Here is a 17,747-nt window from a genome sequence, read left to right on the forward strand (position 1 = left end):
CGAGCTATCACCAACAACAACTGACAGTTTATTCAAACGGGTGCGAGAATATAATACAAGGTGCGGACGGCAATGTAGCATGCGCGCTGGCGCCAATCTGGCTTGAAGCAACCGCCACAAAATGTGTGTTTTTTCACACGTAAAAATACTTGAAATACAAATTAATAGAAATATGTAGTGAAATGATAAATACATGAAATTGTAGTTCTGAGGGAGCGGAACAAATATATACAGTTAGCCACAGTGGGGCGAAAGGAGAATTTAAATGAAATGGAGAATTCAATGAGAATGCTGGATGTCGGAGGGAGCGATGTCCTTACAAGTACTCCCCCCCCAAGACATCAGGCGGCGTAGAAGGCTGATGAGGTTAGTCTTCGTATCGTTTCGGGCGCCGGAGGGTTCCTCTTGTTCTTGAACGAAGGGCGCGTCGGTGGTCGGCGTATGGATCGCTACCTCTCGTCGTCGTTTGTTGCTTTTCTTCTCATTGGGTGCCTTGTTTAGAGGTGGCACTCTGGATCTGCCAGGTCCCGCGGAGGCAGTGTCGCTTCCTTTGAGAAACGCCGGTTTCATGCGGTCTATTGAGACCCAGTCCTCTTGGCCATGCACGTCGAGAAGGAAGGCTTTCGTCATTTTCTTGATTACTTGGTAGGGGCCTCGATAGGGTCTCGTTAGCGGCTGTCGATGGGTGTCGACACGGACGAAAACATAGCCACAGTCGTCCAGGTTCCTCGGCTTGAAATGCTTAGTTCTGTCCTGGTAAGTTTTAAGACATGGCCTGAACTTCCTGGCGATGTCCCTAAGATGATCCAGCTGCATGTCGTCGGTTGATGTGGGAAAGAATTCGCCGGGAACTGCGAGTGCCTCTCCGTAAACCTTTTCAGCGGGCGATGGCTCGCCATCTGCGCGAGGGGCGGTGCGAAGGCCGAGAAGTACCCAAGGAAGTCATGATTTCCATTCTCCGTCGGTGCAGCTCGCCATCAGGGACGCCTTGAGGGCGCGATGAGTTTGTTCGACTATGCCGTTTGCTGCGGGGTTGTATGCTGTGGTGCTGTGGAGTGTCGTTCCCATCAGGTTTGCCAGAGCGAGCCATATCCCTGACAGGAAAGCGGGGCCTCTGTCCATCGTGATGTCGTCAGGAATGCCAAATCTGCTCACCCAGCTCGACAAAAGGGCTTCGCTGCATGCTTGGGTTGTAGCTTTGGTCATCGGTAATGCTTCCAACCACCTCGTGGAGCGATCGATGATTGTCAGCAGGTAGCGAGCAGATTCCGAAGGCGGCAAAGGTCCCACGACGTCGATGTGGATGTGACCGAAACGTCTTTTCGGTTGGGGAAAATCACCTATCCCCGATTTGGTGTGATGGCCGATCTTGCTCGTCTGGCAATTGATGCATGTCTTCGCCCATTCCCGGGCGTCCTTTTTGATCCCTGGCCAGATGAACTTTTCAGACAGGAGGCGAGCAGTGATGCGTCCCGAGGGGTGTGAAAGTCCATGGATGAAGTCGAATATTTTTCTTCTGCAGGAAGCCAGAATCCAGGGACGTGGGCGGCCGGTGCTGGTGTCGCAGAGGATAGTTACTCCTGCCGGCCCGAGGGGAATTGCAGTTATCTTGAGCACAGATGGCCCCGTCAGGTGATTCTGTGCCTCTAGGTTGATGCGCTGCTCGGATGAGAGGTTGGCGTAGTCAATTCTCAGGTGGATTGCGTCGATTTCAATCCTTGAAAGGGCGTCAGCGTCTGGGTTTTTCTTTCTGGGAACGTAGCTTATGGTGCACCCGAATTCGGCGATTGCTGCTAGATGACGTTGTTGTCGGGAGGACCATGCGTCTGTCGATTTTGTGAAGGTGTGTACGAGGGGTTGATGGTCCGTCGCGATGGTGAAGGGTGTGCCCTCCAGGATGTGCCTGAAGTGGCGGACGGCGAGGTAGACGGCGAGGAGCTCCCTGTCGAAGGTGCTGTATCTTGTTTCAGCGGGTTTCAGTTTTCTGCTGAAGAATGCCAGTGGTCGAGGAGAACCATCGACGAGCTGTTCCAGCACAGCCCCACAGGCGACGTTGCTGGCGTCGGTCGTCAGTCGCAGAGGGGCGTTGTCGTCGAAGCAAGCCAGGGTGGTGGGGTTTGCGAGGGCGTCCTTTGTCCGGGTGAATGCGTGTTGTTGTGGGGAACCCCACTCAAGTTTCTTCGCCTTTCCCTTCAGGACTTCGTCGAGGGGTGTCAGGGTCTGTGCGATGTTGGGGATGAAGCGCCTGTAGTAATTGACCATCCCCAGGAACTCCTGAAGTTGGTGGGTGGTCGTAGGTATCGGGAACTTTCTGATGACGTCCACATTGGTTGTCATGGGTTTTACCCCACTCGAGGACACGCGATGACCGAGAAAGTCCACTCCTTCGGCGCCGAACGTGCATTTGTTGAAACGTACGACCAGGCCATTCTCCTGCAAGCGTTTGAGGACGGCACGGACGTGCCTCTGGAGTTCCTCCTTGGTCCTTGAGAATATCAGGATGTCGTCGACATAGCAGACGCAGAATGGTAGGTCACCCAGGATGCTATCCATTAGGCGTTGGAAGGTCGCCCCCGCATTGCGTAGACCGAAGGTTGGGTATGCGAAGGTGTAGGATCCGAACGGTGTCACAATGGCAGTTTTCGGAATGTCCTCTGGAAATACGGGGACCTGGAAGTAAGACTTGAGAAGGTCCATCTTGGTGAAGTATTTCGCGCCATGCAACGCATTCGTCAGGTCTTGCATGTTGGGCAGAGGGTAGTGGTCGGGTGTTGTGATGAGGTTGAGGTGCCTGTAGTCGCCGCAAGGTCTCCAGGTCCCGTCAGGCTTCTTTACCATATGTAGGGGAGATGCCCAGGGGCTCGATGCTTTCTTACAGATACCCATGCGTTCCATGTCCTCAAAGGCGCGTTTGGCGTCCCTCAGCTTCTGGGGCGGGAGGCGGTGGAATTTGGCGTGTGTAGGAGGTCCCGTCGTCGTGATGTGGTGGTAGATCCCGTGCTTGGAGGGGGATCCAGGCGATTGACAGAGCTCGAGCTTGAAAACGTCAGGAAATTCTTGCAGAAGGTCGGCGTAGGGCTGCGTCATTACAGCGGATACGGACATTGTGGCAGGGGTGGCTCTTAGGGCGTGGGACCGGTAGGTTTCTGTGTCGATGAGGCGTTTCCCAGCAACGTCGACGAGTAGTCCGTGGTGAGCGAGGAAATCTGCACTGAGAAGGGGACGACTGACGTCAGCGATGGCGAAGGGCCAGAAATACGAACGGCCCATAATAGATATCCTGAGGACCCTAGTCCCATAACACCGCATGGGAGACCCGTTGGCGGCGATGAGCGAGGGGGCGTCTTTGCTGGGACCACGGTCTAGGTCGGCTTGTGACGGAGGGAACGTTGATTGCATAGCGCCAGTGTCGACCATGAGTCTATGGTTGGAGACGGTGTCGAGGATATAGAAACCATTCTTGCTTTGGTTTCCTGCAGCTGCGATGGTGGTAGGTGGTTTCTTCTGGCGTCATCTTCTAGGGAAATTGCATGGTGCCCCACATTTCTTGGCATCGCTGCCGAACTGCTGATGGTAGAAACAACACGCTGGATTAGGCCTAGTGCTCGGACGTGTCGGTTGTGGTGGTTTCCTCCTTGCCAGAGCGTTGATCTCGTCCTCGTCGTCAGGAGGCGTTGCTGAAGAGTCTATGGAAGAGCAGCTGAAGGAGGAGAACGAAGATGATACTGATGATGCCCCGAGGTGGGATGCTTTGGAGGCCTCGCGGAGCTTCTGAGCCTTCGACAGGAGTTTGTTCATCGGAAGTGTGTCGGCGTCCGTCAATTGGGCCCTTACGTCCTGCGGCAGGCGTCGAAGGAAAATCTTGCGAGATAGGCTAATCTCGCGCCGTCGGCCGTTGCTGTCGGTCTCGGGAAGCATTAGCAGGCCGATCAACTCGTCCCACGCCTCGACAGGAGAGGTGTCACCCATGGGTTTGCCGGCGAGATCCAGGACTTTCTGTGCCCTTGCTGAAACGGAGAGTGAGTAGATACCGATTAATTTCGTTCTCAGGTCGTCGTAGGAAACTTGGCCAGCCTGGGCGTCGAGCCATGGGGAAATGTTGTCGAATACCTCCTCTGGGATGGAGGTGAGAACGATGTCGGCCTTGGCGCAGGAGTCGCTGAGCCTAGCGACTCGGAAGAGTACGTCTGCTCTCAGGAAAGGAACCAGGAAGCGGTGTTGTGTTGAGAAAACGGCGGCAGTTTGACTTTGGGCGTGGAGGCGAGACTGCTGGGTGTGATGGGAAGTTGAGATGTCGGTTAAGCTCATCCTACTGCCTTACAAACGCACCGAGGTGTGGGAACACCTAAGGCCGAAGCTCACGCCTAAGGTAACGGAGTGAAAGAAGGTAGCACGGTTGTAATAAGTCCGTTAATGGCAAAGCCAAAACCGCTGATGCTACTTCAACTCCGGTGTCACCAGTTGTAAGGACAGTGAGACGAGCTATCACCAACAACAACTGACGGTTTATTCAAACATGTGCGAGAATATAATACAAGGTGCGGAGGGCAATGTAGCATGCGCGCTGGCGCCAATCTGGCTTGAACCAACCGCCACAAAATGTGTGTTTTTTCACACGTACAAATACTTGAAATACAAGTCAATAGAAATATGTAGTGAAATGATAAATACATGAAATTGTAGCTCTGAGGGAGCGGAACAAATATATACAGTTAGCCACAGTGGGGCGAAAGGAGAATTTAAATGAAATGGAGAATTTGATGAGAATGCTGGATGTCGGAGGCAGCGATGTCCTTACAACCCTTGAATACTGTATATGATTTTATATGACGTAGGATCTTAAAGAACACCAAAATGCAGATTTATTTTGTTACAAACCTCTGTTATTAGCGGAGCTGGATACAGCTACTGTATTAAAATTTCAATGAGATGGCGGTAGTTACTGCTCACCCTACAAGCCACTGGGCTTTTATTTTGATTTTAGCTGCTGTAAGAGGGATATTAGGAAAGAAGCAACCCTCATTCTTCTTCTAGCCCACTATATTCTCAGGGCACTTCGGGGACTCCGTTTTGAAACACGTTGAAAGAATCGCAAGGAGTACCAAGAACATTACCACTTGGGAAGATGATCTCAGTATAGTACATTCCCACCTTGTATGCACGAAGAGGTTTCTTATTGGGAAAGTTTTCTTCCAAGAGAATACGTTTTGATATATGGTACGGGTGTTCTCACAATTGCTATCACTGCTCGGACTCGTATGAAACTGAACACAGGCACCCTTCTGCAGGATGATGAGAGCTGTCCTCGTGCCTTTCCTTCAGGAGAAGTGTTCAGTCAGTGAGCGGTAAAAGCACATTGATGTTAACAGACTGCGTCATCTCAGTTGAGTGATCCCATGGGCAGGATAAGATAATAAGATAAAAGAATACTGTAATAAAACAATATGTCATTTAACACAATAAGCAAAATGACATTTGGAATAGCCTGGTGTTTATTTCATACGAAACGGACTAATTGTTGACTTTTGTAGTTGGAAATCTTAGGGATTGGAGTCAGGTTAGGCTTACCCTAGGCCAAAATTTAACAGTTTTATTTGAAAACAATTTGATATACAAACAGCTTCCTGGGACATTCTAAATTTTTATATTTAGCACCTCCTCGTTCCTTACCTACCCCAGAAGATTCCCAGGACACTTCGGTGACGCCAACGTTTAGAAGAACGTCGAGAGAATCACCGGGATTACCAAGAAAATCTTTGTACATTCTGATTACTGCTTCTTTCTAGAATCTCCATTCTATGATATCGTTGAAAGAAAAACCTATGATCGTTTTCATTGCTTGTACGGAATACAAGATTTTCCCATCACAAGCGCCTAGGTTTCCTTATAGTTTTTCCTGTGTACAGTATCCTGTCTTCATAAGAACGTTCTGTCTGCGTTCTCTCCCCTCAAGACAGGATTCCTTACGCTTTTTCTCTGTGATCGTCGTTTGCCATGGGATTGACCTCATACAGCGATCGGGAACGTATCAGCAGTAACACGATTATTATTATTATTATTATTGTTATTATTATTATTATTATTATTAATTTCTAAGCTACAACCCTAGTTGGACAAGCGGGATGCTATAAGCAGAGGGGCTCCAACAGGGAAAATAGCCCAGTGAGGAAAGGAAACAAGGAAAAGTAAAATATTTTAAGAACAGTAATATTAGAATAAATATTTCCTATATAAACTATAAAAAAACTTTAACAAAACAAGAAGAGAAATTGAAAACCATGCAATTTTAAACCACATGATTTGAAAACATGATTGGAGGCCTTGCAATTTGAAACCACTTCCTTGGAAACCACAGTATTTAAAGCCACATGAACGGAATTTATGCCCATTCTTTAGGTGAAAATTACTTTGAGTCGCCAGAGAACAAATGCACTGGTCTCCACTTATCTGTTTCTTCCCAGTGCTCCCAGTCCAGAGATCTTCCACCTCTCGAGATCTTTGGATGCGCTGAGGACGTTTCCCGAACTAGATCTTCCTGCGCTCAGAGTCCATTCCGGGACATGAGATCTTAACACACTTGTTTGAGCAATGAGGGTTAGAACAGGCGACATCTCAGGTCCTACATTAGCACTCGTGCTATCATCTAGGAAACACGTTGTGCTAGCTGATGCTATGTTTCTATTAAAGGTCTCAGGTTAGGAAAAGTACATGATACTTTTTAAAAAACATTTATATTTCTTTTTTTGTATCAGATGGAATACAGTATTGCATATTTATTAATTTTCTTTCATATTTGGGTTACTAATACTGAGTTTGTAAATTATATCCCCTGAATTTTTGGTCTTGTTTTCAATTCTTTAGTTTTTTTATTCATCTGTTCAAAACTAGTTTGCATAGCTTTGATAAGACTAACTGAGTGCTCGGTAAAAGTCTAAACTTGCAAATGTAATCAATAGCTAATACTAATTCCTTTTGAAAGGAAAATTCAATGCTTGCTACTTGAGCATTCAGAGCATATTTTAATTATTTTAATTATTCTTTTTTTAATTCCAGATTTCTACGAGCAAAGAATAACAATTTCCGTGAACAGGAAGCCGAGCTTGATGAGCAGCGGTCTTTGATCCTAAGCCCCAAGATGAGAATGGTTTTCTCTCATGCCAAGATAAGTACAACTCTGCCAACTCTTGAGTTCAATCTACTCATGGCCACTGTTATCTCAGCTGATGGAAGAATAGCAAAGGGTATGTCCAGCCCATGGCTGTTCCACACTCATTTTCCCTTCCAAAATAACTTTGTGCCAGTGGCAGCGTGGGGGCCCAGGTTTATTGAGGCCCTTAATATACAACGTGACTGGCTGATAAGAGATGAAACAGTTGGAAGAGCTTAAACAACATTCTAGCCTAGTGTCCCTTTTTGTCAAGCAGCCCTGAATCACAGTACCTGTGATGAGAGCCAAGTACCTGGGAATGGTCATCGATACAGAAGAGGAATTGGTTCAACTGACATAATGGCGGGATCAAATTGTCATCCTTAATCGAGCAGCTGTCCACTCTATAAGAGATTACCGATGGAAATCCCAATGGACAACAAAAATCATATTCAGATGAATATGCTGTGGTAAGTAGTGTGGATATGACTTAAACAAGCCGTAAGCAAACACTGTGTTCCCTTTTCTGTTTTCTAATCTTTTGTTAGTTTTCAAAAAGCTTTGAATATTTTGTGCTTCATAAACCCTTTTTTATTCCTACACACAATACAAACGTTCGACTTTGGCAAGGGTGGAAACGGCCGGTTAAACTTTTAACGAGGTAATACTGTAGTAGTTGGCGGGTGGCGAGTAGGCCACCCCCAAGGTAGCATAACATTTGCTTTGACTTAAGCCACTGAAGAGTAAAGACATACTTTTCGGTGTCATTGTGCTGTTGTGGCCTCTCCCCTATGAGTGTGTTATTATCAGCCTGCACGATTCAGAGAAGGTCTTAGAGTTCTCCCTTCTCCCGTGTCGTCTTTGCTGAGTATTCTCCGCAACTTCTGAAGGAAAACGAGTAGAAGTAGTCCAGGAAGTCCGACCAACAGGAGTTAACGCCCTACCGTTTCTCTCCCGTTGGAGAGACATTGCTGGTTGTAGTAGTTTCAGAAACCTCCCTTCTTGAGTGAGTTCTAAGTGTTGTCTAATACATACATACATACATATACCAAGGCACTTCCCCCAATTTTGGGGGGTAGCCGACATCAACAAAAAAACAAAAACAAAAAGGGGACCTCTACTCTCTACGTTCCTCCCAGCCTAACAAGGGACTCAACCGAGTTCAGCTGGTACTGCTAGGGTGTCACAACCTACCCTCCCACATTATCCACCACAGATGAAGCTTCATAATGCTGAATCCCCTACTGCTGCTACCTCCGCGGTCATCTAAGGCATCGGGAAAAAACATTGGTTTACTGTACACAACATTAAAGTGTCTGGATACTCGGTGGAGGTGTTTTCACACCAATTTCTTGTGCTTGGTTTAGTGCCAGTAGTGAAGGTTGAGAGTTGTCCCATAATGGGAAAAAACATCTGTTCTCACAACTTACAGACTGAGCATACCACTACAGAATGGGAATGCAGGATATTACTAGCCAGCAACTAGCATTCCCTTGTATTCTGGCTCTATTGGAACAGGAATACTGGATGTAGAGAATTTGTAGTTTCAGTTATAATTACAAATAAAATTATGAAAATTTTAAAGAGGAAAAGAAATTTTTTTTATTTGTAATTGTTTATTTTTTTATGATTTAATTTCATAGAAGTGATTTTATTTTTTACGATTTAATATCATGGAAGTGATTCTGAATGTGATTTCTTTTTAAATCAAACACTTGTAAGATTTAAACAAAAATATGTTGAAGTTCGAGCTGCAAGTTAGGAAGTCAGTTGGAGTCACGAGCTCATGGAAGCAACTCCAAGAGTGTCACTCTTGTAAATTGTTCAACCTTATTTGCAGTTGTCGACTGTTTTTAACTAATTAGAGTGTATTTGCAACATGCTAATGCCCCCATCAGTATTTGTAAGTGCCCTGGACTTGTCGGAATAAAGTCGTCTTAAGTTCAGCATCTTGTGTCCGTTGGAAACCCAAATGGACTAGCGTAGGTAAGTGCTTGAATGCCATAACCGTTTTTCCAGTACATTATCTGAATAATTGTTAGCCTGCTTACTAACTCGGAACCTGAAACTATGGGGAATTGAAAACTGTACAGTGATTCTGCTATGAAAATAAATAATATTCACTCGTGATCTGCAAGAATTCACCACACTGGATGATGATCTACCCTGGTAGCTGCATAACGATCCTCAACGTGGGAACTCCTCACCTTGGGGAAATCTGTTATCCATAGACGTATCGGGGAGGCATGGGACGCCCACCTGAGTATCCAATCCGTCTCTGGGATATGATACACAGAAGAAACTCGCCTGCTTTTTAACCTACCTGTTGCTAGTTTGAAAGTTTTCCAAAGGAGTTTGGCAAAGTGCTCGGTATTGTTGATGAACAGCAATGCTTCTTTTGAAGTAATTTGCATTTATCCTCACTATACAGAGCTTACAAATTACAAATTACAAATATAATTATGAAAATTTTGAAGAGGAAAAGAATTTTTTTTTCATTTTGTAATTTATTTTTTTACGATTTAATTTCATAGAAGTGATTTTATTTTTTACGATTTAATATCATGGAAGTGATTCTGAATGTGATTCTTTTTTAAATCAAACACTTGTAGAATTTAAACAAAAATATGTTGAGGTTCGAGCGGCAAGTTAGGAAGTCAGTTGGAGTCACGAGCTCACGGAAGCATGGTGGATAATGTGGGAGGGTGGGCTGTGGCACCCTAGGAGTACCAGCTGAACTTGGTTGAGTCCCTTGTTAGGCTGGGAGGATTGTAGAGAGTAGAGGTCCCCTTTTTTGTTTTTGTTTCATTTGTTGACGTCGGCTACCCCCCAAAATTAGTTCTTTAAGTTACATTTCCCACATCAACCCTCCTGTCTCAACCACTTCGAAAGTCCTAGGTTCAAAGTCCAAGTGGGACCTCATTGGCTTGTCTAGTGGGCGGGGCTTACCTGCAACCCCATAGCTTTAAGGTTAAAGTAAGAGCTCAGTGTGCTGGCAGGTTGGCGGGGCTTACCCGCGATCCCGCTAACTCACAACCGCTATCTCGTCAATTTTTTAACAGCCGTATCCAGCTCCACTGAAAGCACACTGCAACGTCAGTCATGTTGAATTAACGACAATCACTTGCGAAACGCCTAACAAAATAAAAAACGACTTAGCGGGCAAGTCCAAAACAGAAGGATGACCTGGAGAACGCGAGTAGTAGGTGTCGGTGGAGTAGTCCAACTGTATTCTCTAGGGCCTGTCACGGCCCTCCCCTTTGATGAAGGGATTATCTAAATGGAAGACAGCCTGTGAATAGTGGTTTACACACGCCCTTGTTAAATACACGACACCAACAAGGTGTTCGCGCGAGGGTTGTAACCTCTGCATTCCATGCTTTTATCTTTCTCTAGTATATTTGGAAGATTTATATTAGAAAAGTGTAAAGAAGGACCCTTTTCACCGGGCGTCACTGGTCTCTCCCCAGAAATAGATTTTTCCTTCGTCAAAATCCCTTTATAATACTCAGGTTTGTAAAGAAAAAAGCAAATTACTTGAAAATGTGCAAGTTTTCCTAATTGCTTTTATAATCATTCTAAACGTGTAAAGTGTTTTGTAATATTTTCTAACCTATGTAGTATCTATTTACTGGACTTGTTTTGTATTATTATTTTTTTACCTTATTTGATTTTGGATTTTATACATGAGCATAGATTTATGTATTCCTTTTTATTCACAGAACTTTGGTTAGATTTGAAGAGAGCCAAATTGAATATATGGACTTGCAGTTCATCAGAATTTCAATATCTCCTGGTAAGTAGTGTAAATATGTTTTATTCTTAATAAAGTTTACAGAAGAGAAGTCATGGTGAAAAGTTCTAGTAAACCTTTCATCATTATTATTATTATTACTATCCAAGCTACAACCCTAATTGGAAAAGCAAGATGCTACAAGCCCAGGGGCTCCAACAGGGAAAAATAGCCCAGTGAGGAAAGGAAATAAGGAAATAAATAAATGAAGAGAACAAATTAACAATAAATCATTCTAAAAAAAGTAACAACGTCAAAACAAACATGTCATGTATAAACTATTAACAACATCAAAAACAAATATGTCATAAATAAACTATAAAAAGACTCATGTCCGCCTGGTCAACAAAAAAGCATTTGCTCCAACTTTGAACTTTTGAAGTTCTACTGATTCAACTACCTGATTAGGAAGATCATTCCACAACTTGGTAACAGCTGGAATAAAACTTCTAGAATACTGCGTAGTATTGAGCCTCATGATGGAGAAGGCCTGGCTATTAGAATTAACTGCCTGCCTAGTATTACGAATAGGATAGAATTGTCCAGGGAGATCTGAATGTAAAGGATGGTCAGAGTTATGAAAAATCTTATGCAACATGCATAATGAACTAATTGAACGACAGTGCCAGAGATTAATATCTAGATCAGGAATAAGAAATTTAATAGACCGAAGTTTCTGTCTAATAAATTAAGATGAGAATCAGCAGCTGAAGACCAGACAGGAGAACAATACTCAAAACAAAGTAGAGTAAAAGAATTAAAACACTTCTTCAGAATAGATTGATCACCGAAAATCTTTAGACTTTCTCAATAAGCCTATTTTTTGTGCAATTGAAGAAGACACAGACCTTATATGTTTCTCAAAAATAATACCTTTGGAAATTTTGTCATTAGAAGTAAGGTGAACATATATTTGCCAGGCTACCAGGAAGCTGCCACGAGTGCAAGATGATATTGGGAACTGGGATGAAACAGAACTAGAAATTCCACATAAATAACCATGAATTCATTGGTGTAAAAAGTGGATTAAAGTTCTTCAGGATATGAACTAATGCTAGCTTCATGTTAGACGATTCATATGCTGTTTTGTTCGTGGGGGGATGGGGGGGGGGGAATAGAGCGTTATATCATTTTGTAAGGTGTTGCTGAAGATTTGTGTAAGGTAAATGCAAAATAGTTTCCCATATCTTCAGTAGTGATAGACAAGGAGGTCTTTCCTCCAAGTAATTGCTTCACCAAAGTCCATACATTGAGCATTGCGAAGTTCTTGTTCGGTTTAGTCATAGGTGTCATAATACAGGAACCTCTAGTATTATGCTTACTCTTCTTAATCTAGCAGGATGAAGGGAGTTTCCCTTCTATTAAAAGTTTGCCATAGTTACTTCATTTCACCCTAAAAATGTTTGTGAGGAGGAAGCCGACATACAAAGAAAATCTTCGAAAAAAAGGTGAAAAGACTGCACACAAAAATATCACACAGAAGCAAACAAGCTGTGGAAAAGGAATGAAGCGGCAGGGTCGTATGGGAGCACCGAAAGGTGATAGGATATGTAATGGCTCCTCACTTATCCTTCCCCGTAGAGGATTAGACTGGGAAAGGTTTATTCGGGGTGCAGATACCTATGGTTATGTTAGGATACGTCCCTGATTATACACGATATCTTCGGATAGTCGTTCCGGGGGTTAGAACCCTGTGATACCTGACGGTAATTCTCTTTTGATATCAATCGCATAAATATTATACAGTAGAAAGTTGCTGGAGGGAACTTCCATCAGGATGACATGGCTATCTCACCCAAAAATAGATTTTTCCTATGCCAAAATCCCTTTTATATCTTTCCATTGGGGAACTCCTACAGTTATTCAAGCTTCTCAGTCAGACCCACTTCAGATTGGCATCTGAAGTGCTTGCTCAGGCCTTATTTGTATTCATCCCAATTTCGTTTGGTATATATTAGCTTATAATTCTTGTCATGTGTTTTCGTCCTAACTAACATTGACTAAACACACATTTGAAGAAAATGGTTTTTATGATATGAAACACTATTTTATTATTATTGCTGTATGTTATTAAAATCATTATGACTTTATTACAAAATATCATATCCAAGATACAAAGAAGTTTAATGGACTTTGTAGTACAGTATTACCTTTGATTGGGGAATGTATTGCTTAGTTCCAGAAAATTATTATTATTTCAAGTGTTGTTATTATTTCCGGACTTTAAAATGGCTCACACGATAGATTTCTTGTTAAAGATGGAATAGCTAGCGAGATAAACTTTAAAAGTTTAGATAATCTGTTATTGAAGATGAATTATACAGATAGGGTTAGTAAATGATCGAGATATTATTGAAGATAGACAAGTTCAGTAATGCATATTGCTTATACATTTATAGAATAAAAGTCTTGAATGGAACTTTAGAGATTTATAAAAACAATTTTAATGATAAAATTTGTAATTTCTATACTCACCTGATGTTCATAATACTTTATAAATATTTTAATTGTTGGTGATGTATGCTGGGTGAAGGACAGTACCTTTTTGCTCGCTTGCAAGCTCGGTTAGTAGCTCATTACGGATTTACTTTGGGTAAAGACTAACACTTACTTTTATTACCTGGAATGTGATTCGATCGGCCATCTTTAGCTGATACAGTAACAATAACAAAAATATTTATAAAGCAATACAAATTTCCAGGGAGGTTCATAGAGATGCTTCTTACAAAAATTTCCCATATCTATTATTTTAAAATGTTTTCAAAAACATGGCTTGAATATTTAATTTTCTTTTTCAGATTACAGTATTGACATCCGCACGAAGTTCACCGCTGAAGAATTGTTTCATGGAAATTACGGCTCGTTTACAAGGAACGCCATTGCTTTTTGCCACATTATAATTACTAATTCTGTAATTTATTTGTGTGTGTATGATCGATGCATGATCGTCTGAATGTTAGATAGTTCACTGATGATAGGTAATTATGTTGAGGAATTTATACATTCTTAAATGAAAAGTGTCTTTTGCTGCTCAATGACCAATGACTGAGTGGGTATATTAACTGAACTGGGTCTTCATATTAATTGATAGGTGCATTTATATGTTCGATATTAATTTATTCTTCCTTTCCAAAGATCTACTGTAAGTCTGTTTGACCTAAACTGTTCTGTCAATATCATTATTCATTATTACTACTAGGCAAGTTACAACCCTGGCAAAATGAGTTGGATATAATTAATGAATAAAGTGTTTAAAGGTCAGTAACAACGTTTAAAGTAGATTAGTCATATATACAATATAGAACTATACATATCATCGTGGTCAACAGAAAAGCGTATGTACAAATAGCTTGTTTTTGGTGGTTTTTTTAAGTTCAAGTGTTAGTTGAAGGGCCATTATTGGGTTTTAAAAATGGTTTCCCCGAGTTCATATAATTTCTTTTTATTTTAAAATTTCCAGAGACACATACAGTACATACTTGATTTTGTAATGTCAATCCCAGTTAGTTAGTTAGTTGTGATTCCTACATCACTGCGTGGCAGAGAGGCTTCTTACGTTAGGTCTTCACCATCGATCGTTCGGCTTGCCATTCAGCTGAAAAAGAAATTTCCCGTATTCCCCAGTCTCCGTTTGTCGGCAGCATTTAAGGATGCCATCCAACACCCATTGGAATTCTAGACGTTGACTCCTTTGTGCCCATTTTCCTGTTTTGCTAATTACTCAGCAGTTAGTAAACGACATTGAAGCTTAGCATGACTTGGATCTTTTCCGATCGGCCACATGCCTATGTCATCCAGATTACCTTTTTCTCTCTTCCTCCATCAGGGAAGCTCCTCAATCTTCATGGTAAAAGATTCTGCTTGCCCCTCAATACCAGGTTTTCAACTGGGAATTGGGTTTAGACTCCTCCCAGAATGGTCTACACTCATTAGGAGCTTATAGGGAGCTCAAGCTGCTGGAATATTTCAGTAGTTTCCAGGTCCCTCAATCTACCTTGCTCGAACCCAGGTGACGAGCGGTAGATAGGGCTTCTTGCCTCGTGACTATCCTAGCCTTGACTAAGTAGGTAGGAGATTGCATATTTTGGCCTGTGTCATAAGTCATTCTTGAGGATATATCTCCATCGCCTTGGTTCATGAGTCCGGGGTCAGTACCTAGAACCCAGCCGTCCGTGAGTTCAAGTGCATCTTCATCTCTTCCCTACAGAAAGCATACTATTTCTTCATGACTTCATGGAACAGGAGTCATGACTTTTGCTCTCGTACATGATTGAAATACTTTGATATTTCCAAGGAAAGTAAATCAGTTAATTTGTTTATAGGGAGCTCTTCCCTCCTAAGGATAAGTCTCCTATTAAAGGAAGGTCTGTATTTGTGTAGGAACAAATCACAAAGTTTGAAGTAATTTGTGATTTTACCTATGTCTGTTTGTTTGTTGCCAGCTTAACCCAAGAAGTTACAAATGAATTTTGATGAAAATTTCAGGAAATGTCAGAAATGGCTTAACCCTTTTATCCCCAAAGGATGTACTGGTACGTTTCACAAAAGCCATCCCTTTACCCCATGGACGTACCGGTACGTCCTTGCAAAAAAAATGCTATAAAAATTTTTTTTTTCATATTTTTGATAATTTTTTGAGAAAATTCAGGCATTTTCAAACAGAATGAGACCAACCTGACCTCTCTATGACAAAAATTAAGGCTATTAGATCAATTTAAAATAAATCGACTGCAAAATGTGCTGGGAAAAAAATACCCCCCTGGGGGTTAAGGGTTGGAAATTTCTAAATAGCCTGGGGGTAAAAGGGTTAATAGCCGCATCTATCTTTGCTGGTAGCATACTCCTATTGAAGGGCTCAGGTTTGTATAGTAAGGTAAAATATAAATTGCTTTACAAATTTGTAATTTATTTTTATAGAAACGTACAGTACAGTAGTGCACAAATCGCAGTTTTAAGTATTTTAAAATTTCCAATGCTGATTAAAATTTTATCTGGAACAGAATTACATCTTTAAAAATTTGTGATTTTTCAAAATTTAAATGTTCTACCGGAAATTGAAGTTTTAAGTATTTTAAAATTTCCAATGCTGATTAAAATTTTATCTGGAACAGAATTACATTTTTAAAAATTTGAGATTTTTCAAAATTTAAACGTACAGTACTAGAAATTGCAGTTTTAAATGTATTAATTTCCAATGCTAATTGAAATTTAAAGGTACAGTACACTACTGGTACTGTATTCACAAACTGCAGTTTTAAGTACTTTTAATTTCCAGTTCTAATTAAAATTGAATCTGGAACAGAGAATTATATCTTTAAGAATTTGTGATTTTTCAAATTTAAATGTACATTACATGTATTGTATTGGAAACTGCAGTTTTAAATTTTTTAATTAAAGTGCTATTTGAGATTGAGTTTGGAATAGAGAATTAACCTTCAAGATACTCGCTTAATTAAGCTAGGTTGAACTGCAATACTTATGTGATGCCTGTAGGCGCATGTGTGTGAGCGTATGTGTGGGAGAAAGAATAAGTATTTGCTGGAAGATAGCATCATTGACATGCTTTTTTTTCATTTACCTTCTTTTGTTTAATTGTTTAATTATTATATATTCTTTTTACTTGCCTCTTTTTTCTTTTTACAGTGTGTCGTTCCTGAGAAATTATGTGCGACAGATACAATTGATTAATTTGTATCATATAGCACTGAATGGCCTTTGATACTCCAGTGCTTGGCTTGAGGCCAAAATTTTCTAATCCTACCCTATCTAAAGGCGACAATCTGTGCTTCCTACCACTTATATTTGAGGGCTCTGTTTCTTTGTTAGGGTCATGTATTGTTTGAAAAAAAAGGAAGAATTTTAATATTTTAGAAAAATATAAACAACCTGTTGATAAACCCTGGCCTCTGTAGAAGATGTAATATGAACATCAGATGAGCAGAGAAATAAGAGATTTTATTAAAATTCTAATTTCAGATATCAGTTCAAGGTTAATGTACAGTACAGGATGTTCCTTAATGTAAAACAAGTAGAATTGGTTTCATATGACACATATCATCACTTTGTTATTTAAAAGAAAAGTAGGTCCTATTTTTGCCCGGCAGTATTCAATGATTTTGATATTAGAATTGCCGTCTGTTTCCATTATCGTATTTGACAGGTTATTTCTGTAAACAATTCTAGGAAATAGTTACGGGCTGAGTCCTTCAGTTTTATTTTAAACAGGATTAAGATAAATCATGCGTTGTGCCTTTTACTGCACAGTATTCTTTATGTCAGCTCTTGATGTTTATGTTATGACTTTTTTCTAGTTTAGTTTATGGAGAAAACAGGTAGAAGACAACACGGCCCCTCATTATTTGATGGAGAGTTGAATAGTTTTAGTTTATGGAGAAAACAGGTAGAAGACAATACTGCCCCTTATTATTTGATGGAGAATCGAATAGTTTTAGTTTATGGAGAAAACAGGTAGAAGACAATACTGCCCCTTATTATTTGATGGAGAATTGAATAGTTTAAGAATTCATGACAGTTATAGATGATACAGTTTTTAAGAATTCATGATTGCGATTGATAATGCGTTTGATTTTAATAGTTTCTGTGTAGGTACAGGTATTGCCCGGGCCCTGTAAATCAGAAAGGCTTCCCTTTAAGGTTATCAGTGCAAGGATTATCAACATGGAGGCTTCCTCCTTTACTGTGGCTAGTTGAATTCCTTCAGGTTTCCAAACAATTTTATGGTCAAAGGAATCACATTTGTAAAATCTATAATACGTTTTGTGTTTCTTTTTATTACTGCTTCAATGA

The 17,747-nt window shown here is 41.3% G+C and overlaps 2 long non-coding RNA genes across 2 annotated transcripts in view; one reads left to right on the forward strand and one right to left on the reverse strand.

The window, feature by feature from the left end:
- The window catches only part of LOC137636308 (uncharacterized), a 267,899-nt gene extending 256,540 nt beyond the window's left edge, over positions 1 to 11,359 (reverse strand). Inside the window, exon 1 of the long non-coding RNA XR_011043037.1 lies at positions 11,341 to 11,359. This is a non-coding gene — a long non-coding RNA (uncharacterized lncRNA). The remainder of the gene's footprint in view (positions 1 to 11,340) is intronic.
- On the forward strand, positions 7,058 to 15,496 carry LOC137636315 (uncharacterized). The gene is made up of 3 exons (XR_011043060.1): positions 7,058 to 7,617; positions 10,870 to 10,943; positions 13,739 to 15,496. It is a non-coding gene; the product is annotated as an uncharacterized lncRNA (long non-coding RNA).
- Positions 15,497 to 17,747: the final 2,251 nt, after the last annotated feature.

This window comes from Palaemon carinicauda, unplaced genomic scaffold (genome assembly GCF_036898095.1).
Source record: "Palaemon carinicauda isolate YSFRI2023 unplaced genomic scaffold, ASM3689809v2 scaffold27, whole genome shotgun sequence".
Taxonomy (NCBI): Eukaryota; Metazoa; Arthropoda; class Malacostraca; order Decapoda; family Palaemonidae; genus Palaemon; species Palaemon carinicauda.